The sequence below is a fragment of the Microcebus murinus genome, chromosome 1, assembly GCF_040939455.1.
Source record: "Microcebus murinus isolate Inina chromosome 1, M.murinus_Inina_mat1.0, whole genome shotgun sequence".
Lineage (NCBI taxonomy): Eukaryota > Metazoa > Chordata > Mammalia > Primates > Cheirogaleidae > Microcebus > Microcebus murinus.
Window position 1 is genome coordinate 74,270,929 of NC_134104.1, and position 27,974 is coordinate 74,298,902.

Sequence of the window (27,974 nt, forward strand, 5' to 3'; positions counted from 1 at the left end):
GTTTTCATAGTCTTCCTCCTGTGTTTATGTATGTAAACAAAAGTAAGATCATACTCGACAAAATATTTTTAAGTTATCATAATATTATGAGCATTTTGTTTGTCAAGTATTCCTACAACAGGAAGTACCGAGTCAAACATTATGGACTTAAGTTACTTGATGGCTATAGTATCAAGTTATTTTCTAAAATGATTGCACCAAATTACATTTCTATAACTACCATAGCATTGAAGATTATCATGAAAAAATATTTTATTTTATTAATAGTATGAATTCCCTTGCTAGCTAGTGATATTACATATGTCTCAATATGTTTATTTGTCCTTTACATTTCTTCTTTAAATGATCTATTAATATCCTTTGCCTTCCTCTCAATTCCTGCCCCATTGAAATAGTAATGCTTTCCTTATTAATAAAGATTTTGACATATTTGTCAGATATTTCCAAGTTACTTTTCCTTTCAGTATTATATATGTTAAAATAACAACTCATTACTTTATTGTACAAAAATTATTTTTTTAGGATTTCTTAAATATATGCATTGTTTGTTTAGACTATAAATATATTGTTGAAAACATAAAAAACAGAGTATATGGTCATTTATCCCAGAAACTAAAGGTAACTATTATTAAAATTTTGGTATATTCTCTTCCAGAAATACAGATTACGTATAAGTATGTGTTTTACAAACTGTACATATGATATTAAATATTAAAGATATTTTCTCATGTATGTATATATGTCTGTATATACAGATACATATGCCTATTTTTAAAATTAACTTGCTAACATGAGTACAGTCTCATTAATGTAATTAATGTAGCCATTTCCCATTAATTGGACATTCAATTTACTTCCATTTTTCTTTTTAATTTTTCAAATTATTTTTAGAAATAGAGTCTTGCTCTGTCACCAAGGCTGGAGTGCAATGGCCTAATCATAGCTCACTGCAACCACAAACTCCTAAATTTAAGCAATTGTCCTATGTCAGCCTCCCAAGAAGCTGGTACTACAGGTACACATCACCTTGGCTGGCTAATGCTTTTTTTAATTTTTATTGTTTTTTGAAAAGGAGACTTATGATGTTGCCCAGGCTGGTGTTGAGCTCCTCGACTCAATCAATTCTCCCACCTTGGCTTCCCAAAGTGTTGGGATTACAGGTGTGAGCCACTGTACCTAGCTCTACTTTTCTTTTAACACTATAACCATAAAGCAAAAAGTATTACACTATTTATTAAAATACATTAACATAAGTTGACTTATTTAACTAAAATTAAAAAATATTTAAAGGTCAATAGATACATTGATTTCTAGACCTTATTCTAGTTTATGTTTAGACCAACAATGTACAGCAGAGGTCACCTTATTACAACAGCATCAGGAGCTAGTATTATTTAAAATATTTGTTAATATTTAAGAGTAAATACTCATGAACAAAATTAACTACCCTTTATTGCTATTATACATCATTCATTAAAATGAACACACTCATCTCTACCACCGTTGATTGATCTATTTTGGAAAGATAAAGTCTTAAATTAACTTAAATTAAACCGTGTGTTTGAATAGTAGAGTGTTTACTTAGTTTTTTTGAACTTTCATCTCTAAAATCAAAAAATATCATTCCATATTATAACATTTAAATTCCCTAACCAATCCTATAATAGTAAATAGTTTATGATAGATTCTAAATAATTTTAGTACCCTTTTATCATTTTATTCATTAATGTCTATAGTTCTGAACATGGCTACTAAATACCTTCCTTTTTAAAGCACTGGATTGTCTCATGTTTCAATAGTCTGATTAAAATTATATCTCAGTCCTTGGCCTTCCTACTTACTACCACATCCTCTATTTGGCTTCTACCACAGTAAATGATCATAGATGAAGTTGTCAACAAGGAATAGTAGAAAGAAAGAGCTCCAGAATCAAGAACAGAAACCTGGACTCTAGGTTTCAACTATGTGATTTTGAGCTAATCCCTTTTGCTGAATGGATAATAAATAAATACTCACTCATGCTAATTGTATAACACATCACCTTTCCTTCTGGGTCCATACTGGGATATACTGCAATACAATCCCAGATTGTAATAATTTACTCTGCCCTAAAACCATAGAAAAGAAATGCTTCTTGCCTTTAAAAATTATGCATGAAAAGACATTGTTTCAAAAGCGATGGACTTTGGGTTAAGTTCTGGTTCTGACAGTAAATTCATTATATTAATATTATCGGAAGCAAGACACTTCTCTTGTCCACTCCTCAGGGTTTTAATCTGTATACTGGACTTAGTGCTGTTAAGTATTTGTCATTCCTAGCCTACTTGGAGTTCACATTTATCTATTTACCATGATCTGAATTTCACTATTGATGAAGACAAACAACTTCCCTATCAGCTTTATATCAGACATCTGTTTCTTGTGGTTTTTCCTTTCTAAAGAACCTAAGAAGTGGTTGATTCAATAGACCAGTTAATTTCTATCAAGCTTTCAGCCCTGGCAATTTTAGGCTTCACTTTCAGTTCCTCTATTTTACTTTTCTCAGCATGAATAATAGGTTGGGCAGGGGATGTCTCATTCTTTCTGGAGGCTGTATTTTGAGGCAACTCAGCTTTCTTTCTTACGCAAATCTTCTCCACCCTTTCCAGTAAAAAAAAAAAAAAAATCCCTAGGCAAAATAAAAAGGAGGTGTATTTACTTTGGAGAACTGGATAAACTCCAAGGGGAAAAAGAAATCACATTTTGCTATCAGAGAGTTCCAACATCCTTCTCTGGTTTTAATTTCTGCTGGTCTATACCTTTAGTTGTAAGATATGTGTACACCAGTAGCAACAGTTCAGTTCTACAAAACAGTAGGAAAAGCTATAGATCTGTGATTTCAGGACAACTTGGATAACTTGGATTGGTGGTGTCACATACCATCTTTGTATCATGGACCATAGGGGTTGAATTAAGTCACTCTAAGAGCCCTGTTTCCACTACTACTCTCTACACTGTTCGGGATTGCACTACCCCTAGATCCTAAGGGTTAAAAAGAAAGATATTTGCAAATGTGGTTTTTTAAATATATATATATATATTTTAATTTACTTTATTCTATTCCTTACTATGAAGTTTTGACATAGCTATCTAGCCTGTTTCTCACCCCACTACATGTACAACAAAGGGTTAGCCAAGTCCTGTGGGATTTCTGGGCCTGACAGTCTCAGATTTTCTATACACTTCTTACAGACACTACACCCTTATTATACAACTGCTTCGATAATGTGTTTTGGCAAAAAGCAACCCTTTACAACAAAAAGCCACATGAAACAATGAAAACAACATTTAAAAAAAGAAGAGAGTCAAAATGATCGATCGGGGGAAAAAGAAAGACTGAAACCCTGGCTGGACCCAAGATTACTGATACCTTGACCATCTCCAGTAGAGGGGTTGAAGCAATTTAGGTATGACAATCCATAGTGTTTAGAACTGGGGAAGCAGCACACATTAGCTGCTCTCCCTGGCGCAAATGTCGCCAAGCAGGTGTCATCTTCTTTCTGTGACGATAGGCCATGGGAGAAAAAGCACCTATCTCTAGAAACCGTTTCTAGTCAAAGTGTGTAGTGTAGGAGGCCTTGGTTCAAAACAATGATAAAGACACGAAAATAAATAATTTCCTAGTGTTCTTTTCTTGTCCCAGGTAACACTAGTGCAGACAAGAGTGAAGCATATGTAGAATTAGAAAACAGGGCCTATAAGTAAGGTTTGGAGGAAAACCCTGGCGATTAGTTTCCAAAATGAATAACTAAATACAGCTTCAAGAGTACATGAGGATGTTTTGGTAAGAGCCCCAATTATCAATTCTAGCTTTAAACTATCCCATATTTCTGTCTAGGATAGTCTTAATCATGTCCTTCTATTGGAAAAATCTTAATGGTCAAAGAAGGATGCAGTGGTTTGGGGCTGTATAATAAGAGGAGTAGGACATATATCATGCATTTAAGTTTAAAAAGGATTCTTATCTTATATTTCACAATTTTACAGCTTTCTATACCCTAGTTCTTCTATTATCTCTAACAGGCAAACTCAAATGCATTCTTTAACACAATTGTTACTTCCACTTCCATTTTACCCTCACTTGCTGAGGGTCTGTTGCGTACCTACTATCGTGCCACTGTACTTGCTAGAATCTTTTTAGGATTTTTTTTTTAAGAGACAGCATCTCATTTTCACCCAAGGTAGAGTACAGTGGCCAAATCTTAGCTCACTGTAATGTTGAACTCCTGCCTTCAAGGAATCCTCCCACCTAGGCCTCTCAAAGTGCAGGGATTACAGGAGTAAGCCACCGTGCTGGGGCTATCTTCTTGTCTTCTTTTGTCATTTCTTGTCTTCTCTAGGCAGACAATTGATCTGTCCTCCAAAACTCTATCCAATTCTGGGAGATAACTATATTATTTTAAATCTCATCTAATTACTTTTTAATCAACTTTTCATGAATACCATAATAAAATAGGAGCTTGAGGGCAAGAGTGATGCCCGATCTATATTTCCTGCAGCTTGGAAAGTGTACAGAGTAAGCACCCAAATTCTGCTTGCTAGATGGCTGTTCTGGTTTGATCCACATAACACACCTGTGAAGTGAGCATAGCCGTATTACCCCCAATTCTTAGGGAAGGAAATGAAGTTTCAGAGGCGTTAAATGTTATATTCGATTTCTCACATAAACTATGCTTAAGGCTGGAGGTTGGAACTCAGGTCTGCAGACTCCAAACTGCACACTCTCCTATATGGGACAGGTTGTTCTGTCACAGAAGAGATTACTGTCTCACACACATGCCAAAACAATGTGGAAGAATTTAGTCTCAGAGCTAATCAACGTTTTTATTTGCATGCTCTGCAAGGGAAAATGAGAGGTCCAGTGGTCACAAATGATTTCCCTAGATATTATTTCCCCTTTAGAAGCTTTTTTTCCCCTAAATGTTATTCTCCTGAGTTTTCTACTGTTGCAGACACAATACATTGACTTAACTCCAGCCTCCCTAGCCTGATTCACAGCTCGATTAAAAAGTGGTGCAATCAAATAGGTGTGCCTCTGTGCCCTGGGTGGTTAAGCCAGATCTTCTGGCCTATGGAAGCCGTTGGTTTGATTTTGTAAGAAAACATTACCTGCATGGATCATTAACTAGACAACTGTGTAATGTTGTTACAAAGAGATTAAAAAGACTCAAGAAAGGTGATACATCTAAAAAAAATTAGGTAATTTCCAGCAAAGATTGAAATTTACTTTAGGATCAATGTATATATTGCTTAAAAGTAAAGGGAAATAGAAAATGATAGCCTCTGAATAGCAATGATTAAATCATTTCTTCAAATGGAACCCAGTACAGGTGCTATATTCAATTCACAGAAACAAACACATGACAAAGTTGGGCTTCATTCTAAATAATAAGAAGACACATACACACTCGTGTGTCTGCGTGTGTATGCACACACACACATGTGCTATGGGGAAGCTGACTCCAACAAAATGAAAACTTAAACTGATGAATTACTTGTAATTCATTTGCTAAATGAATGAAGTAGCAATATTACTCCCATCTCAATCAATTACTTGTATTATATGTCTTGTAAGATAGTCTTGTATTATTATTACAAGATATCTTCTAAGATATCTTGTATTATCTTACAAGATAATACAATTAATTGTATTATCTTCTTTGATTATTCCTTTTGATTTACTAGGTTTTGTGATTCAGACAAATTCTCTGTGGGATAAAGGATTTAAACTGCAATGTCAGAGGGCTGAGTTGAAAACAGTGTAAGTGTTAGTGATATGGCTTGATTCTCTAAGATTATGACCAGGGTACCAATGCTTTATTCTGGACATCTCTTTAAAAGATATATTCAGCTTCTTCTCTCCTAAATCATTCCTCAAATGGTCCAGATTCTCATAATTTTATCTAGCAATCATAATAAACTCTTAGTCATGATCAATAGCTGAAAGACCATTTAAGTAAACCAAAACTCCTATACAATCCTCAAATATCTGATATCTCCCCTTCTGATCTTCATTATTACTTTAGAATAGAGCAAAAATGCTTACTCGTTCACCTAATCAGTTGAGTTTTCCCTCTTCTTTCTCACGGGGACTCTAGACAGAAAAATGAACATCAAGGCTAAACTAAATAGTAGGTGGTTAAAAGTTGTGTCTTTTCTTACATCAAACCATAGTTCCATTGGAGGTATGTTAATACTATTATAGAAGGGGTATTAGAGACCATCTGTTAGAGATCATTTTATTTCTTCTCATACATACACATTTCTTTTTCAAACATTAACTGTATGTTTTGTGATAATGTAATAACAAAGAAGAAAAAGACTCAATATCTGTCTTTGGAGTTCCTCATCTAGTGGAAGAGACTTATGTAAAAAAAGAAAAAATCGAGTATTTTTACAAAGTCAGGATGAAATATACGTGAAATAGTAATTAAAATAAATGCTAAGTGTTAAGTGACAGTTATAGTGCTGTGGGAACTATAGCGCTGTGATTAATTCCCCACAAAGAGATAATGAGTTGGATCTTTAAGGCTGAGAAGGAATTGAAAAGAGGAAGAGAAGGCATACCTAAATTAAAGCCACAGCACAGGCCAAAAGACAGAGATATGAAATTTTGTATTCTGAACTCCAGCACGGAGTTAGGTGGAACTGAATGGACTTGGAAGATGGAAGGTAGAGTAGGAAAGGTATGTTAGAATAAGACTGTGGTGGACCTGAATTCTCTTTATCTTTCTCATACTTAAGGTAACTTTAAGCTTCCAGAAGGCTCTATGATTTAACTTTCCCAAAGGTACAGGTATGGGCTAAATCATGTCTTATTTACTATTACTTTATTTTTCTAACTCCTCATATTAAAAATGGAAACTCTTCATGTGAATTGAAGGGTATACAAAAGACCCTAGAATTTTGAGGACTGTCTTGTGCTATTGCCATAATCAAAGGTCAACATCAACTTCTCTTCCCTCTTCTCATCCTCCACAGAGAAGTGTGCCGAGTGCACCCAACTGTCACAACAGCATTTACCCTCTGACCCTCAGCAAACAATTGCAGGGGATGCCTCTTTAAATTGCTGGATGCTACACTCTTGTTTCTTTAAGGACAGACCTGCAAGGCTAATTAGAGAGTTACACTCCCTGCTCATCTGGGACTAACATTTACATTTAGACCTGTAAAGCAAAACCAATCCTCCTAAAAGATTCCCAGCCTTGAAAGACCTAACCCAGCAGGGGCTGCCCAATGTTCCCAAGATAAACTCAGGAATTCAAACACAAGGATCCATTTCTTTATCATTACTCTTCCACAGGACTGTGCATCTTTAGCAGGTATCAATCAATGAAGCATTTGCTCAGAAATCTATTTTCTGTTATTTCCTAGGACTATAAATTGAGTCACCCATAACAATGGTGCCACTTTCTCTTCTTAGGCCCCAGCAAGGAGAGCAGAGAGGAGAGGAAGGGGTCTGTCACTGCCTCTGAGGGAAACGTGGTGTTGTAAAGATAAAGGATGAAAATGAATGTCTGGCTTATAATGATGATAATATGAGTAGTAATTGTAAGCACTGGTAAAAATAGAACTAAAGAATATCACACCATTATGAGGCTTAAGAAATCATATAACCAAACCATTTCATTTTTGAGACAGACAATATGAAAATCAAAGATGGAAAATGAGTGTCCCAATGCTTTGCAGTTATTTCATCAGCATCAAGTGGCTCTCCTGTCCTCCTCATTCTTAGTATTACATCCCACATTTTAAAGAATTACATTAGTTGTTATATTTTACTATGAGAAACGCATGCATGTGGCCTATGGCTTGCATTCTAAGGGTACCAGAACTGCATCTCACACACCCCATTCATTTGCCTCCAGTTCTGCTTTAAAATCTGTTAAGTTTTGGTGAGTAGAACAGGTTTTCTAATAAGCACATTAAGGAATTCATAAATGGTAACTTTGTTTCGCTCTGGTAAAAATTGTTTGGTTCTAAGCGTGGGCCTTTTATCAAAGATATAAAATATGTGGACTATATGAGATGGAAGATTTGATAATAGAAGAAAATGATAGCAAGATGCTTGATACACTCAAAGCAGTATAGTAGGTGCCCAAGTGTATTGGAAGTTATCTTACAAAAGACTGGAGCAAATAGCACCCCCAGGCAAGTAGACAAAACTAAATGAAAACCAAGAGCTAAAACATGATACAGTAGAATGTATGTAGTTGTGTAGAAGGGCAGAACCTATAATCTACCAAGAAGAGCAACATTTTCTGGATTTGGGTGAAAAAAAGGAAAGAAGACTGACTGAGGGAAGAACAAGTTTGGACTTACAAAAAACTTAAAAGAAGTGAACTCAGTCACAAGGGGTAACTTCTTTATATGCAGCCTATCAGACAATTTCCTTTCTGTAGGAAATATTTTTCACTTAAAATGACCTAATGAGTACTCAGGTCTTGAGGCTATATTTGATAACACTACATACTAACATTTTTTGTAGCACTTCATAATAACTAGCTGATTTGCTGTATCTGATGCTGTATTTGAAAGCACTTCATACTTGGCTTGAATAACAATGGCTTGGAGTCAAAAGGCCTCCAGTGAAGTCTAGGTTTTGGTACTTACTAGGTCTGTGGCCTTCAGGAAAACTTGAAATTCTATTTTCATGTTTATTGATTAAGGATATCACCATTTATACTACCTCACTTACAAGGGAACTATAAGGGTTATCAAATGAGATAGTGTTTTAAAATTATAAAGTGGAAAAATACATAAGCTTATAATTATCACTAGTATAAAGAGATTGCCAAAACAGTGATACATATGTCTTTATGTTCTTATTGCACCTGTTCCCAAACACAGATGCCCACACAGTTCCTTTCACTTTTATCTTGATCTCAACTGGAGAACTCTCAGCTCACAAAAGAATTTTGTCACAATGAAGGATGGCTGCAGAGACACTATTAAATATACACCCTTTTTTGATAAGAACACTTAATAAAATAGGCATAGATGGGACCTATCTCAAAATTATTAAAGCCATATACAACAAAACCACAGTCGATATCATACTGAATGAGGAAATACTGAAAGCATTCCCATTTAGAATTGGCTCACTATCACCAATTCTATTCAACATAGTGCTGGAAGTCCTAGACAAAGCAATTAGACAAGAGAAGGAAATCAAGGGTATCCAAATGGGGAAAGAAGAGGTCAAACTATCACTCTTTGCTGACAATATGATCTTATATCTAGAAAACTCCAAAGATTCAACCAAGAAACTCCTGGAATTGATAAATAAATTCAGCAAAATCTCAGATTACAAAAATAACACACACAAATCAGTAGTATTTATATGCACCAACAACAGTCAAGCTGAGAATCAAATCAAAGACTCAATATCCTTCACAATAGCAACAAAGAAAATAAAATATCTGGAAATATACTTAACTAAAGAGGTTAAAGACCTCTATAGGAAGAATTATGAAACACTGAGGAAAGAAATCACAGAGGATGTAAACAGATGGAAAACCACATTGTGGTCATGAATTGACAAAACCTACATTGTTAAAATGTCTATACTACCCAAAGTGTCTTACAGATTCAATGCAATCCCATTAAAAACTGTGCAAAAGACATGAACAGAAACTTTTCAATGAAGATACACTAATGGCCAACAAACACATGAAAAACCCTCCACATCTCTAATCATCAGGGCAATGCAAATCAAAATCACAGTGAGATATCACCTAACTCCACTGAGCATGGCTCTTATCAAAAAGTTTCAAAACAGGCCGGGCGCTGTGGCTCACGCCTGTAATCCTAGCTCTTGGGAGGCCGAGGCGGGCGGATTGCTCAAGGTCAGGAGTTCAAAACCAGCCTGAGCAAGAGCGAGACCCCGTCTCTACTATAAATAGAAAGAAATTAATTGGCCAACTGATATATATATATAAAAATTAGCCGGGCATGGTGGCGCATGCCTGTAGTCCCAGCTACTCGGGAGGCTGAGGCAGAAGGATCACTCAAGCCCAGGAGTTTGAGGTTGCTGTGAGCTAGGCTGACGCCACGGCACTCACTCTAGCCTGGACAACAAAGCGAGACTCTGTCTCAAAAAAAAAAAAAAAAAAAAAAAAAAAAAGTTTCAAAACAACAGATTCTGGCATGACTACAGAGAGAAAGGAACATTTGTACACTGTTGGTTAGACTGTAAACTAGTACAACCTCTATGAAAAATAGTATGGACATACCTCAAAGAACTAAAAGTGGACCTACCACTTGATCCAGCAATCCCATTACTGTGTATTTATCCAAAGGAAAAAAAAAGACATTTTATAAAAAAGACACTTGCACTTGAATATTTATAGCAATACAATTCATGATTGCAAAGATTTAGAAGCAACCCAAGTGTCCACCAATATATGTGTGGATTTATAAAATGTGGTATATGTATTCCATGGAGTACTATTCAGCCATAAAAACAAATGGTGATCTAGTATCTTTTGTAACAACTTGGATGGAACTGGAGATCATTATTCTAAACAAAGTATTGCAAGAAACAAACACCACATGTACTCCATTCTAAATTGGAACTAATCGGTCAATGCTTATGTGCACATATGGAAGTAAAACTCAAAGGAAATCAAGTAGGGGGGAGGAGAGAATGGGTAAATTCACACCTAAAGGGTAAAATGCACACTGTTTGGGTAATGGATATACTTACAACTTTGACTCAAATTGTACAAAAGCAAATTATTTAACTGAAACATTTGTACCCCTTCATAATGTTCTGAAATTACATATATATGTACATAGTTTTTTTGTCTTCCACCAAGTCTGAAACTTGGGCTTTAAAGGAAATGTAGTTTGTTAGAAGAATGCAAATTTTTCCTTAGACAAACTATAAAACATGAAGTCAAGAACTTAGCAGTGTTTTTATTGTTGTTTTAATGTTGTTTTGGTTTATTTGTTTTTTTTTCTTTCCCCTATCCTGATATATTTTTTTCTCATTTTCAGGGGAAAGAATAGATCTGTGCTCTCTTACCTCCTAAGGGAAGTATAAGCCAGTTACTTGCATATTATAATTATAGAGTTAAAGGCCAGATTGCACGAGTGGTTAGATCTGATGATCTTTGAGATCTCAAAGGTATCTATGATTTAAGAAACCCCACACCCAACATAAACTAGCAAAAAACAGCCATAGATAGAAAGAATGGCTAAACAATATTTTTAAAGTTACTTTGTATTTATATTTGATGGTTTAATTTCTAGAAAATTATTCTAGTCTCTGTGAAATAAAGAGCAAATTTACCTAAAAAAACCACGTGGCAGCCAGTATTGTTCCCTAACTCTCCTAGGAATCAGCTTCTGAATTTTGAGTCATGGTCTGCTAAAAGAAAACAATTTTGGCTTGGCAACTTACCCTTTTTGTCTGAATTAACAAGATGTGTACAAAATTAATGAAGGTATACCCAAACAGATCTCTAACAAGGTCCATCAACCTTATTAAACACAGCTTCACTTCACAATGGTTTCTTGGAGCCATAATGGCCTCAAGCTGTCTTAAAGATTTACTGTCTAAGGACTTTGACCTAAAATAAGTTTTACAAGGGAAATTTTTGAGGAGTAAAATAAATGCAAGAATGAGAATTACTCAGAGGCAGTGCGTCTGACACAATCAGAAGGGATTAAAAAAATACAGTAAAAAGCTTTCCTTGGTATAGAAGTTTTCTTTTTTTTTTTTCAGATACAAACATTGTAGGAGAAAGTGCATACAAAACATTGCATCAAGATCAAGATAACTTTTAGAACGATTGCTTCATATCCTGGTGACTTAGCTTTTCAGAGAAAGGGAAAAAAATCTTTACCACTGATCTTCCTTTGGAAACCTTTTTGTTGATTTACTGATTATGGAGTAGGACCATAGTGTAAAGTGAAAGGCCCCATTCTCTCCTTACGTGAAGAGACCTTGATGTTTAAGGATACAGCTGCCTTCAGATGCTCAGACAAAAGACATTAAGCACAAAGTAGCAGTATTATCTACTTATTCCTCCACTTATCTGCTTATTCATTCCTTGAAGTCCTACTTCTGTCTGCAATATCAATCACTTTTCTGGCAGCTTGTCTCACTACAAAGGGAGGATTTGATCCCCTGCTTAGCCCTCTAGAAGCATCAGACCTATGCAAGACTAATTCATTACACCACCAATGCTGTTAGATGAGATTATCTGGGGACTGGGGGTGGCATGCTCTTACAGTACAATTCATAAAAATGAAGCAGAAATTCAATCTACTTTTCCATTAAACATGATACAGTCTAACTGCTAAACTTGGCATTGAGTAAGCATTGAACACATCAGAGGAAAAGTCTTGATACTTTTTACAAGTAGAAATAAGCTGCCATTAGGCAAAATGACAGCATGAGGGCAGTTCTATAACATTACATAAATACATTTGGTCTCAAATTAGTATGTATTGAATGGTGAAATATAAAGTTAGTTTCAAGGGATATTATATAGGTATTTAATATTTTAAAGGAAGTATCATAATACAGTAGAAACAATCAAGAAACCTGGATTCTAAACTGGCTCCTTCACCAATCAGTCATGAAATCTAGAGCTTATCACTTCATTTTTCTGAATTTCAGTTTCCTTTTTGGTAAAACAGAAAAAAGCACTAGCTACTAGAAGATCTGTAAAGTCAGTTCTAGTATTGACATTCTAAGTGAATAAATACAGCATTAAGTTATGATACTGGCTTTCCATTAAATTCAAATTGTTGTTCTACTTGGGAAGATATACATGAAACTTTGGGCCAGGGATAAGAAGCAAATTAGCAGAATATCTATATGAACTCCTAAGTCATAATGGCTTGTTTATTTAACTGCCTTCATTCACTGCTCCTAGTACATCAAAGGAGTGTGTCCAAACTCTTACAATTAGCCATGTAAACAAAAGCAGAATGTATCACTTTACTCTGCACAAAAAAACAAGGTTTCTGATATGCTATCAAATCCTAAGAATAATACTCTTACTAACACCATTAGGTTAGTATACAAATATTAAACAGGATCTTATGCATAGGAATTTTCAACACATTTTAAGAAGAAATGAATTAATCAATGAATTTGCTGAATGTTAATGCAAACTGATCTATTGATTGAAGTTAGCAGACACTGCTCTGGCATTTTCTACTTTAGCCAAACAAGAGCCAAGATTTCACTCTTAGATAACCAACCAGTCAACCAAACAGACCTTTATTCAATCATAAGTTGTATTGATATTACCAAGTATGCCCAAATATTCAACTCAGGAGGTCTACAAAAGAGTTTGTGACATAATTAAAAAGGCAGCAATCATGGGTAATTAAAGAAAGTGAGGGTGTCTTCAAGACCAACCAGCTGATCTGCTTTCACCCTCAGTTTTTTTGGTTTTTGTCTCAGTGTTATAATAAATGTCACCTTCAGTAAATTAACATGAAACAATGATAAAGAAAATGTATCTTTGAGATCCCATATTTTAACTTGGAGCTCTAGAACAAGAGCCATATTTTTCACTTGTCCAACATTAGTATAATATATTATGGGTGTCTTTTATTTAGTCATACATACTAACCTGTACACTAATGAAGTTAAGTGGCTTTTAATAACATTTAATTAAACCAAAAATCTGAAGAGATAATGTACTTAGAATGGTTTTGGATATATATTACACATGGTTGTGAAGATCAAGGGTGATAATGGATGTGAAATAACTTGTTAAACTATAGAATGTTATTCAAACATAAGATATTTTATTTGTTTGTTTTTGATGAATAGGTATAATTTTCCAAATTCTTACTGCAATTAGCTTTGGTTCATTCAAATGAAAACTTCTGACATATTTCATGATTTATATAGTGGAAGTGACTGATTAATTTCAAGAGAAAACTTGCAACATTAAACATTTTGTCCTGCCTAACAATCTGTAGAGATGACTTGGATTAGCCTCTTCAAATTTGCATAAACTCAGAGAAAAATGTTCTTCAAAAGTTAAAAAAGGACAGTCTTCTAGGCACAATATTTTTTGATAATTCCCCAAATGCCTGAGCTTCTGCTGCTTAATTCTATTGCGAATTGCTTAATAGATGTCAAAGAAGCATTACAAATTAATATTTATACATTCTAGCTGAACAGAAAGCAACAGATAACATGGGAATGACAAAAAATCCCAACAATGATGGACAAAAATGTGTTGGAAGGATTGTGTCTAGTCTTCAAAACTTACATCAAGAAAATGTGGGGAATTATTCAGAAGACAGATTGTACCACTTTCCTGAAGGAGCTAACAATTTAGCTAAAGAGATGAGGTTACTATCTACTCAATCTATTAAGCAAGCATTTGCTGAAAACTAACAGGTGCTAGGCTCTGTAATGTGTTTAACAAAAAGAAAGATATGATGTCTGCTTTCATGGAGCTGTGAGCCTGGTGAACAATCTGTTGTAATTTATGCTGTAATTTATGAATCAATGTGTGACTTATTACAGGAATATAATTAATGGTGACAAATTTTCATCCTTTTAAAAAATGCATTCAGCCAAATTTATTGTATAAAAAGAGTGTTTAAATTGGATGATTTTAAAACAGAAAAAATAGCATTAAATAAAAGACACACTTTTTTTATCCTCCTAATAAGCTTACATTGAAGGTGAGTGATGAGGAAGAGGTCCAGCAACATAATTGCCTAAGATGGTTACCTGGAAACATATTTAAATGTCTAAATGGATACAGTCATTTTAGAAGTTTTATTTCTCTTTTGCTACATCCCTTATAAGGTACATAAACCATTTATTGAATATATTTATTATGATTATATTTTTACTCAGAGACCATACTAATTTATTGGATCAATTCTAAACAAATTATTAAGTTTGAACAGAATAACGGAATATCAACTAAATGGAAGAATGCCAATGAAGAATCAAGTATAATTCCTACATATACTCAATACAGAATTTCTAATCCAAACCCATAGAAGAGCTGGCTTATTAGAAATTATAATATAATTACACACATAAATAAGAACAGGTATAATACTCTTTTACTGCCCAATATTCTCAAAGGGACTGCCTAGGAATAACAATTAACAAAATACAGTTTTACTTTCATTTTTATCCAGAATAAATTTTTACTTTGTTATTCAACTTGATCATTACATGGAATCAAATTGTTAGAAGATGGTAGTCATTATAGTGTCTTTAATACAGTATTAAACATTATACACACATATACAGACACACACACACAGAGTCAGAGAATAGCAACAGTGAACATTTGTTAAGCACTTCCTAAGGCAAGGTATGACTCTTAACACTTTATATACATGGTCTGATTTAATACATCAGCCTATGAGGGAGGTACCATTATAATCCACATTTTACGAATGAGGGAAATGAAGCATAGGGGTATGAAGTAACTTGTCTGATGTCATACAACTAGTAAGTGGTAGATCTGGGCTTCAAACAGACAGACTAATTTGTTTTTTTTTGCTTCTCTGACATCTGTGAGCGCACATATACTTCTTATGATTATTGACTAGGAAGTTGTAACTTTCTGCTTTTTGTTATTGGTCAGCCATATGCTTTACACATTACATGCACGTGAATCTGTATATGAAGTCTCACTACAGTATCCACATGCCACTGTCAAATACATTTCCAATACATGCTCTCATCACAATCTAATATTAAGTCAACTATATAAGGACAAGTCAACCCTAAATGCACCGTTGGTGATATCATATCCCAAGTCATTTTAGAGCATATGTTTTGGATATTTTGGTCATAATTGTTTATGATAAGGAAAGAAAGCAATTGTTAGATAATAGTGTTTCAACTTTGAAATAAATTTTTACTCTTTGTCTTTAAGGATTTTGGAGTATGTTGACTAATGACTATCCTTAGATTATAAAGAAAGTTTTAAAAAGTATTCAGCCACTTACATTTGTGATTCAAAATATTTTAAAAGAATTATGCAGTAATAAAAAAATAACACTGCTACAAAATAAAGGAAGAATTGGATCTTAAAGCTGGTAGAACATTGTAACATCCATACAAAACTCTCCCTTAAATTGTGTTTATTTAAAACAGCCCATTGTGTTCAATTATTGAGCTAATAAAAAGTAAGTATTATAGAAAACCCAACATTTATTGAACAATGCTATTGTGGTAAGCTCTTTATACTATCTCAATTAGTTTTTACAGTAAGTATATTAATCCCATTTTACAAAAGAAGAAAAAAGAATCTAAGCTTAGAGAGGCTTAGTTATTCATACGCCCAGCATATTTGAATGCAGACCCTGAAGTATTCTTAAAATAAGTCTCTAATAATAAAATACTATTTAATTTACATGTCAGCATATATTTGTGATTTCACATTTATGGGTTATTCTAAGAAATTTTTGCTATCTAGATGGAGACATCAAAATATTTAAATTTGAGTATCAATTATCTAGATTATTTTGGAAGTGATGAAACTGAAACTCAGGAGGATTAGTGACGTATGTCAGGTCATATAACTAAATGGTATAGAATTCATGACCAGACTGTAGGTTCCAAAACTTTTAAGGTAGCTACCTCTTCTTTACACAATAGTCTATTTATGGAGATGTTTGAATCTAAACATATTTATTCTCGTAATTCAGTCATAAGATGATGGCTTATATTTATTGCCCATCAGATAATTTAGTGTACTAGACTCTACATGGTAAAACTTGAGACTCATGGTTTTCCAATGAGCTACTCTTTAGCTGAACTTCCTAATAGATGAATATGGTCGCTTTATCATATTGTTTTAGACGAGGAATTAGAAATGAAAACCAAACTTCAAATTGATTCAAATGATTCTAGCAATTCCTTCAAAAACAAAGCCATTAAAGAAAATGCCTATTCCATCCTTTGCCATTCAGATTTTAGCCAGAAAAAGTAGGAAATTCAACTTTTATAACACTATGAATAGTAGCCCATTTCCAATGCAAAAATTAAGAGACTGAAACACATTTACTTTTTTTTTTCTTCACTGAATTCAAATCATAAAACCATCCCTATTTAGTAACTTACATGCAATCAGAATAAGAAAATGTTATGTGAATCATTACTTCTTGAGGTTTTTTTTGTAGGACTGAATGAGAAACTAGCTCAAGAAAAAGAAAAAACAAGAAAAAAACACACACCTGTTATTGCCAAATATATGCGCCACAATTATTAAAATTTGCAGCATAGATTAAGAAGGTTTTATATGTTTGTATAAAGGCAAAATTTGTTATATGACAAGATTTGTGGTACTCTGTAATTTATATATTTTGCTTCATATTTTATAATTTATTTTAAAATGCCAGCAAATATAATATATACTTAATGTTTTCATAAAATCATCCCCCCCCCCAGCTGCAGGGTGAGGGACAGAAGGAGATGTGCAATAAGAAGGAAAGATTTCATCAAGAGAGTTTAATCCCTGTCACCTCAAAGAAAAAAATGCAACCAAGAAAAAAGTCTTCTCTTTAAAAGCAGCAAGGCAACTGTTGTTTTAATTGCTTCTGTTTTTGTTGCTATTTCAAAATAGTGGGTAGGTTTCTGCATTTTTTAAACCAGAGAAAAGATTTTGTGCACAATATTTACCACTGTATTTTTTAAAACATGATTTATACTTTTGGAGAGGATCATTTTCAGAAGAAATCTGAATGAGGAGACAGACTGTAGAAACACATTCCAATGAACTGGTTAGACAAGTAGTTGTTTGGAAGGAACACTGCCTCCAGGGCTTTTAAGAAAGATAGAGGCAGCACATTAGAGGAGGGAACGGGAGAGCAAAAGAAAGAGTTAGTTACTTCTCCTTTCACCAACTCCAGACAGTATTCATATTTATGACTAATCTTTACTAGCGTAATACCTTACCACCCACCCCGCCTCCACAGAAAACACTGATTAGGAACTATTCATTTTCTCAGATATAAAAATGTTGCTTTTGTATTTTTGTTTTTGCAATACTCACTCCTTCCCTGCAAGAACAGAAAGAGAGACATTACCATGAATTCTTTAGACTTCCTGCCACAGGTTATTTAGAAGGGATTTTGTTTTACAATGTTTCATAGAGATTACATTGGTTTATATGTGCTTTCACTAATAATCTTTGCTTGTTTGGTTTTTTTTAAGAGACCAGATCTTGCTATGTCACCCAAACTGGAGCACAGTAGCTATTTGCCGACATGATCATAGAGCACTGAGGTCTCCATCTCTTGGCCTCCAGGGATTCTCCTGTCCCAGCTGCTCAAGCAGGTACACATAACTAGTAATGGTTCTCAAAAATGTGTTTGGGTGTGCTAGGTACCTATCATAGCCACATTAAGACACAAGAGGAGTCCTAGCAAGATAGAATTCAGTAGCAAGGGAATGGCAATTTATCCATTACAGAGTATGACAGAACTGAGTGTTCACCTACGCCTAGCCCAACCCCATGCTGCCACCCATAAAGAAACTGAGGCCCAGAGGAGGTAGTTATTTATTGGTTAGCAGAAAATCAATTAGTGACAGCAGTATGAAGACTAGAAGCCCAGGCTAATGATGTCCAGGCAAGTGTTTTTACATCAAACTTCATTACTGCTCAAGTTGAATGACTTTAAAAATTCAGAGACTGATATATTTATGAAGTCCTAAATTAAAAACCCTAATTCTTATATCTCAGAAAAAAACAAAACAAAACAAAACCATACTGGGATAGATACATTTGTTTCTCAGTATCAGTCACAAAACAGATTTTTTTTTTTCTCCTCTGTATCTTCCTTAGTTTTCTATCAGGTCAATTGCAAGCTGCTGAGCTGTCTCTTTTCCTAAACAGGGCTTATTGCTGAAAAGCAAATGAAATATCTTGGTTAAACAGGAAGCTGAGCTGACTGCATCTATTTAATTCAATAGCAGAGATGGTCTGTGCTGATTCCTTTCATCTAGGGCAGCCAACATCACCAAATCCATAATGCTCCAATAAAGCACAGGTTATAGAAAAACCATCTGATAGCGCACCCAGATATCTAAAAGAGAGGGTTATTTTTAAAATCCACATTTTATAAGGTCATCTCATTCTATTATAGTTTGAAGGAAAGCAGGGAGCAGCATCCACTGGAAAAAAAGTGCACACAATTCTAAGACAAATCCTATGGGTTTTATTTCTAATTTAGTTGCTGATTCATTACTCTGTGCTACAGAGGTACAAAAATGAGATATTAAAATATCTGCTCTCTTTTTACCTCTTTAAGAGGGTGTGGCAAGAAATGATTTGAATCATACCCATTAAGAGCTCCCAGCTTCTTGGGAGTATGATAAGTAAACACAGTGAAGTTAGAACTGTTTTTTTATGTATAAGTGAATTGAATGTCTTTCCTAAACACAAAGAATAACTTTAATAGACAAAAGAGACCAGAATGAAGGTCATATCACATAGAAATATGTTTGTGAGCACCCCACTCCGCCAACCTATGTCCACAAAGTGGAGAGCCAAGATCACATCTTCAGAACAGCTCCCAGTGGAAAGTTTACACTGCACATGCTAAGAGTATGTGTGCATTTTTTTAAATTTACTTCTTGAAGACTGCTTATAATGCTTCCAATTAGAAATAATCCATCAAGCTACTTGTTTTATCAGCCTTGTTTTATACTTCTATGCCAGTATTTTATCAACATTGTTCTTGTGTTCTAGCTAGTGGGACATGCATCTGTAATCCTCATTAGACTGAAATCTAAGGAGGTTCTCATTGTAATCGCTGTTCCTACTCCAAGAACTAGTAGTCTATTCTGAAGGAAATGTTGAGGGAGGGGGGAAGTGGACAATGAAATAGGGCCTTATCTGAAAAGAACAGTCTGCCAGAGGGACTTAATCATAATCCCAAGACACCTGCTTCTCTTGATAATAAGCACATGAAGGTGCAGAGTTTGAGATCATATGCATGTGTAGGCACTTTCACATCTCCAGCCACCCATCCTCTAGTGACCCACTGTCAGCTCAGCCAGGACACCAAGTTAGAAGGTATTACTGTTTTCTCTGAACTGACCCCCAAACTCAACTATTTATCTATTTCCATATACCTTCTCTTGCCTGTAGGATTTAGGCCAAACCAAGCTGATTTTCCTCCATTTCACAATGTATCAAATGTATACTTACAGTTCAGTGAGGAGTCTCAAATTGACAGCCCACATATATGTTTTGTGTGTCAAGGAAACTTAAAAAAACTTAATTTCAATTACTTCAGGTGAGTCAAGTAATTTTTAGTTCTTTCTAACTATCACCATTTCCTATTATATTACACTGAGTGCTTCATACATTTAAGCTGGTAGCCTAACTGTCTAATTTAAATGGTTCTCTCTCCCTAGAATAACCTCTCTTTCCTTTCTCTTTCAAATGACCAAATTATTTCCTGAGCTTTCAAATAGAAATGATCATCAGAATTCCTGCTAAAGTTTACATCTTTACTTTCCTCTGGCACTTAGCACTTTATGTCATGATAAGAATTGTGGGTTTCATCTCCTGTCCTATAATAAACTGGTCCTTAGGGAAAGAATTTGCTCTTTGTTTATTCATTCATTCCCCACATTGTCTCAAGTACAGCAAGCATCAAATGTAAGCTGGATGTAGGACCACTGAGCTGCTTGATGATAAGAGGTATTATTCACAAAAAGTACAATGTGAGTACTGTCCCCAAAGTTCTGCAGCCCAGCAGTCCTTGTCAATAACTGAACTCTGATCTGTTGTTCAATAATGGATGCCCATTTATTGTCTTTTCTATTCATCCCTCAATATTTAAGCAATAAATACATTCGTGGGTATGATGATTTAGTTCATTTACAATCCATTTTATTAACTTATCTGTCCCCCAACAACTCTTAAGTGGTAGGCAGTGATAGACTCAGCTATTCTATTTGAGTTTACAATCCTAGCCAAGTGTCTTGGAATTAGTAGATAATCAGTAAATGCTTGTTGAATTGACAAGAACACAGCCTGAAATTTTAGACCTTTTGCCAGGAACGATATTTTTACAAACCATCTCTATAATTAAAGAAGTTCAGGTATGAAAATTCATGTAACATCTTACTGATAAAGACACATGTAACCAACCACTAATACATATATTATTTCTTTTAAAGTATTACATTTTACTGTTAAATTTTCTAAATAAGATAACCCAGCAGACCATTTTACATGTTTTGAGATGAAGCACAGCTAGAAATACCTATTTTAGAGTAGAGAATGGTCTAGAAATTTCTTCTCTGTCATTATAACTATATACCCTTGGGCTAGTCACTTCCCAAAACCCCACTTATAACAATATATACTAAATCATTGGATTGTACCACTGAATCTAAAACTTCAGAATTATCTGAAGGGCTTATAGAAAGATTGCCGATTTACCTTTTCCTCCAGTTTCTGATTCAGTAGATCTGGAGTGGTACCCAAGAATTTGCATTTCTTAACAAGTTCTTAAGTAATACTAATGCTGCTGGCCCTGAGATCACACTATGAGAGCCACTGAATTAAACACTATAGAAGTCTAGGCAGCTCTAACTTCACTATTATACTAAGATTTAAGCACAGTTATGTCAGTATATTCAATTCCAAAGCTCATGTTCTTAATCATTAGACTGTAAAAAGGAATATTATGTTAAGATAACTGAATGATACCCAAATAACTAATAAAAAAAAAAAAAGGTTTCCTTGTGAGCTCTGAAACCTGAACAGAAAAAAGAATACATTGTCATTCACAAGAAGTTTGCCTGGTTTAAAACTTTGATTTTACTTTGAAGAAAACTCAATTTTGTCTAGTTTTAATTGGTAAATGATGGCCAAGTCAAATTTCACAGCATGTTAGCATATCTTCAAATAGTACCTTTTTTTTTTTGCAAAAATATAAATCTATGCAGACTCACCTTTTTTTATTGCAACAGTAATTGCTCTTATTTGGGATTAATAATTCATTGTTTTAAAATTTAAATACATTCTAAAGATTTAGAGCAACGACTATTACCACTGAGGACTGACCACATGTAAGGTATTGTGGTAACTTTACATGGCGTTTACATGGCTTTACATGACCTATCTCTAGTCTCAAAACAGCTCTTCTGTAGTATGTCATCAATAACAACATCCTCACATTTTGCACATGGGAAAACTGAGGCTCAGAAACATTCTCCAATTCACCCAAGGTCAGCCAAATAGTGAATAATAGACATGAATTTAAACACTGGCAGCCATCTACCTCCAGAGCCTTAACTGTTTATACTTCCTCTAATAATGGATAAAGAAGCAGGTCTAGACAGCCAGAAAGTTAGGTTTAGCCCCAGTTTTCTTGAAAACTCTATCAGAAATATTGGAGAAGTTACTAGTAATCAATTTGGATCTCAGTTTTCCCATTTATTAAAGAAAGATTGAACTAGAACTAGAGCATAGTTACTAAACATAACTTTCTAGAATTTTCCAAGTTTTATAGATTCAAACTATATTTTCTTGCTGAAGGAAAGGACAGACAACTAACAGCATGAGTATTAACTTCAAAAAAATCAGATTCTTTTTAAGCCAGCATGCTAGAATTTCAACCTGATCAGTTTTTAAGAGGATGCAAGGTCAGAATCAGCTCCTGTGTTTCTGCTAAAATCCCTTTCTGTTTATCTGCCCTCTTCAACTTTGTCATTCTGAATGCATACACACTGAGCACAGTGTCTTAAGTAACATTGCTGAGGTTACACCAAAGACAGGTGTTAGGGGAACTATTTCCCCGGGGCTATCATTTCCAACTCTGCCTCCTCAAAAAGAAAGGGAGGGGACAGAAGGAAAAGGGTTTCTTTTCAGATTAAACACAGCAACTGCAAACACCTTCCTCTAGGCAATAAATTCTCTGCCAGTGCAGTGCTGCAGTTTACCCAAACACCAAAGCAAAAAGCAAACAGCCCCTTTTGTAAGGGAAGAGCTGTCACCTGTCAAGTGATATTTGTGAATTTCTAGAAAAGAGAAAAAAAGAAACCTCTTCCCTCATTTCATTAAGAAACCTGTTTGTTCAAAGTTTGAAATGCATACTTGTGTTTAAGGTGAAGTCTCTGACATGGCACTCTTGAACAAAGTGGTACCTTCCCATTGGCTATCCTGTACAAAGAACAGAACAGAAAAACAGCCGGCTCTTAGAAAAACACCTGACCTCAGTCTAAACTGAGGAGTAGTCTAAACCTACTCCATAAGCAACATAGATAACTAAAAACCCATTTTCCATAAATTGAAGAGTTTTTGCTACATGGAATATATTTTCTTATTTATTTCATTCATATTCATAGACTTAATACCCAAAGCCTATTTTATACAAATTATTTTTAAATGGTTGTTTTTATTTTTATTTATTAAAAAAAACTTTTTGAGACAGGGTTTTGCTCTGTCACCTGGGTTAGAGTGCAGTGGTGTGATCATAGCTCACTGCAATCTCAAATTCCTGGGCTCAAGGGATCCTCCTGCCTGAGCCTCTCAAGCATCTGAGACTACAGGCATATGCCCCATGCCTAGCTAATAAATGTTTTAATAGTACTAGCCAAGGAGTAAGAGTACTAGGGCTTCTAAAAGCAAGGATTAAGAAGTGCTAGATGGAAAAGGAGAAAAATGTTATGCCCGTTCCCATGTTCAAGGCTAATCCTAGATGAAACTTGGAAATATACTTTGTCTACCCCTCTTTCCTCACCTCTTTCCTCATATTGTTTCCATTCCAGCTTGGTCTGCTCACCTCACTCCTAGATGCTTCATTCTCCAAGATGTCTTACTCATCTCCAGCCTAAATGACTAGCCTTTCTGTAGACTACAATCAAAGGTATATCTAGAAAACTATTTTCATGTTGATGGGAAATAACTAGACAAGCCCTCAGTCACCTAGAATTATTTGCATTTTTTAAAGAAGAGACCATATAACCAATTGATTTTAAGTTTTTAAACATTTTTGTGTAGTTGGTGGGAGTATAAATTGATAAAAACAATAACAAAAAATACCTCATGAAAAGAAATTTGATAAGATTGATGGTCATATAATTTTACCCAATTATTACACTTCTAAGCATGTAGCACAAGAAAATATTCTATATTTAAATATTTTTCTTAAAAATATGAGAACAGTTAAATAAGTCATGGTACATCTATTTAATAAAATATAAAATGATATAAAATAATTAAAGTTGCTTTGAAGATTAGTAGATAAGAAAAAATGTTCACCATAGAGTACAAAGAAAAAAGTATATTACAACGTTTATGTATAACATGATCCCAAATACATTTTACAATTCTCTTCCAGAAAAAAAAAAATGGGAAAAAAGCTAAAGCATCCATAATTATCATTACTAGTTATGGATTTACATGCTTTTGATACTTCTAATATTATTTTTAGTTGTATTGCTTTTATAATCAGAGAAGTTTATAAATTGTTAGTTTATTATGAAAAGTAATATATATTTATCTTCTTGACAGAATATTTATGAAAAATAGCATAGACAGACAACTGATAATAAAAATAACAATTTTTAATTGGCTATGTATTAATATATCAGGAAATTTGAATGAAACAAATCAATAAAAAAACCACCACAATTCTCTCAGGCCAAAGATACTATGTTTCTCTATACAAATGAGGAAGGAGAAGCTCAAAGGGATCATCAAGGTCAAATAGCTAAAAGTACATATATACAGAGAGAGAGAGAGAAAGAGAGAGAGATTAAACTCCAGTGTGTCTGACTACAAATCCCATGCTGTAATTCCAAAGTAAACAATAAATCATAAAGTCCTATATTAAATACAAGGTAGTCATCAAAGGAAAGGGAAGAAAAGCCTTTAATCAAAGCCTATACTGAATTATAGTGGTTTTCTGTATGACCAGAAAAAAACGGTAGTTGACATGGGCGAAAAGTAGGGAACCTAAAAAGGAACAAGAAAATGTATAGGAGGGAAAAAAGGAAGCTGACGGTAGTGTGAGGGTGGCTCTAGAAGGCTGATGGAGACCAATGTCGGAAGAGAAGGAAGGAAGAAAATAAAGATACTTTCTTTGTAGTGAGCCCTTGATATCTGTGTCAGACTCACAGTTGGGTGGCACTGTGCATCTCAGAAGTGTGGGAGACCAAGACATATAGAAAATGACTGCTGTTCATAGGACATATCAGAAATCAGCTACTTTCTACCTTCTTGAGCCAGGAGGAGGCCTACAGGGAGGAAAACTTGAGAGTGCCTGAGTGACTCCTGTGATAATATTGTTAACTAGCTCCTTGCTGCCTGCCTGGAGTTAAGTCAAAGTAGTTTTCAATGGCCTACTAAAAAATGTTTCACTCACAGAGTATGTGTTTATTACATATTTAAAGAATAAAATTTAGCAAATGAAGATTTAAAGCAATCAGAAACTGATATAATCCAATTCTATACAGAAAATGTCTGTGTCTGTGGTTCAAGCTGAGTTACACAAAAGTGAATGTGTGTGTGCCTGCACATGCAGGCAGAGGCAGGGAGGGAGGGAGGAAGAAGAGAGGAATGAAAGGAAAGTTTATAAAATGTTGATTAATTCAAAATTCAGCAAATTAGATCTTTAACATGGTTATGGTCTCACTTAGAAAAGATAGATATTATTCTACTTGAAAAAATTATGATTTTTTAAAAAGGTGTTTGAAGTTTGCTACTCTTCTTGCTAATGTCCAGGCAAACCATAGCTTTGGTACAAAGGAAGGGAAAAAGCAATGATAAATATCATATTGAATAAAATAGACTTCTTGAGTGATTTACTTTGACAATTGAAAGTAAAAATTATAACAGTGTCTGATGGTGTCTTCAATGTACACAAATGTAATATACATAACTACAACATAAAGGAGAGTTATAAAACTGATAATATGATAAGGCTTCTACATTCTATTTGAGGTGGTAAAATATTGATTCTCAGAAAATTGTGAAAAATAATGAATATTGAGATTCCTAGAGCAACTGTTAAAAATATGGAAAGAGATATAACTAAAATCAAAATAGAAATTAAAATTGAATACTAAAAGTCAGTCAAATAATTTAAAAAGGCAGACTATCTTTCAAATTTTTTAGAGCAATATTTGTGAAATAATGGATAAGTCAAAAATTCATGTTATTAGTAATAGACATTTTCAAAAAAAATCTCAGGACCAAATTGTTTCATTGGCAGGTTCTATCAAACATGTAAAAAGAAATTATATCAATTCTAGATAATTTTTTTGCAGAATATAAAAGACACTTCACATAAGGCACAAATACTGAGGATCAAATATAATAGGATCATGAAAATAAAAATAACTGCACATCATAACTATTAATATCATCTCTCAAGAGTGGGGTTAATACTTATTTGCTTTAAATTACTGTTTCCTTTTTATTAGAGTCCAATTTTACTTTCTTTTGGGGTCCTCAATTTTTTATTGATAGATAATATTTCATTACACATATTTATGGGGTATAGATGATATTTTGTTACATGCATAGAATGTGTAACATCAAGTCAGTGTATTTGGGGTATCCAACACCTGAGTATTTATCATTTCCGTGTTGGGAATATTTCAAGTGTTTTCTCCTAGCTACTTTGAAATATTAATATATAACACATTGTTGTTAACTATACTCACACTACTATCCACTATTAGAACTTATACCTTTTATCTAAGTGTATCTTTGTACTCATTTAAAAAGCTCTTTAAATCCTCCCTCCCACGTATGTACTCTTCCCAGCCTCTGCTATTTATCATTTTACTCTCTACCTCCATGAGGTAGAGATAGTTGTTAAGAGACTGAGTCTCTCTCTGTCATCCTGGCAAGAGTGCAGTGATGTTTTCATAGCTCACAGCAATCTCAAACTGCTGGGCTCAAGTGATCCTCATGCCTCAGCCTCCCCAGTAGCTTGGACTACAGGAATGTGCCACAATGCCTGGCTAATTTTTCTTTCTGTTTTTTTTTTTTCTTTTTTATTTCAGCATATTACAGGGGTACAAATGTTTAGGTTACATATATTGCCCTCACCCCACCTGAGTCAGAGCTTCAAATGTGTCCATCCCTTAGACAGTGCACATCATACCCATTATGTGTGTGTATATATATATCCATCCCCTCCTCGCCCATCTGCCCGACACCTGATGAATGTTATTACTATATGCACTTAAGTGTTGATCAGTTAATACCAATTTGACGTGGTGCTTGTTTTTCCATTCTTGGGGTACATGTGGTGCTTGTTTTTTCATTCTTGGGGTACTTCACTTAGTAGAATGGGCTCCAGCTCTATCCAGGTACTATATCACCATTGTTTTATGTGGCTGAGTAGAACTCCATGATATACATATCCCACATTTTATTAATCCGCTCATGTATTGATAGGCACTTGGGTTGTTTCCACATCTTTGGAATTGTGAATTGTGCTGCTATAAACATTCGAGTGCAGGTGTTTTTTTTTTATAGAATTTCTTTTATTCTTTTGGGTAGATGCCTGGTAATGAGATTGCTGGATCAAATGGTAGTTCTACTTGTATCTCTTTGAAATATCTCCATATTGCTTTCCACAGAGGTGGTACTAGTTTGCAGTCCCACGAGCAGTTTATGAGTGTTTCTATCTCTCCATATCCACACCAACATTTGTAGTTTTGGGACTTTTTGATAAAAGCCATTCTGGGGATAAGTGATATCTCATTGTGGTTTTAATTTGCATTACCTTCATGATTAGAGATGTTGAGCATTTTTTCATATGTTTGTTGGCTATTAGTCTACCTTCTTTTGAAGAGTTTTTGTTCATGTCCTTTGCCCACTTTTTGATAGGGTTGTTTGATTTTTTTCTTGCTGGTTTTCCTGAATTCTATATAGATTCTAGTTATCAGCCCTTTATCAGATATGTAACATGCGAATATTTTCTCCCATTCTGTAGGT

At 34.4% G+C, this 27,974-nt stretch overlaps 1 protein-coding gene across 4 annotated transcripts in view; it reads right to left on the minus strand.

Annotated features, from left to right (window-relative positions):
• The window catches only part of TP63 (tumor protein p63), a 208,829-nt gene that overhangs the window by 100,555 nt on the left and 80,300 nt on the right, over positions 1–27,974 (minus strand). The window lies entirely within an intron of this gene.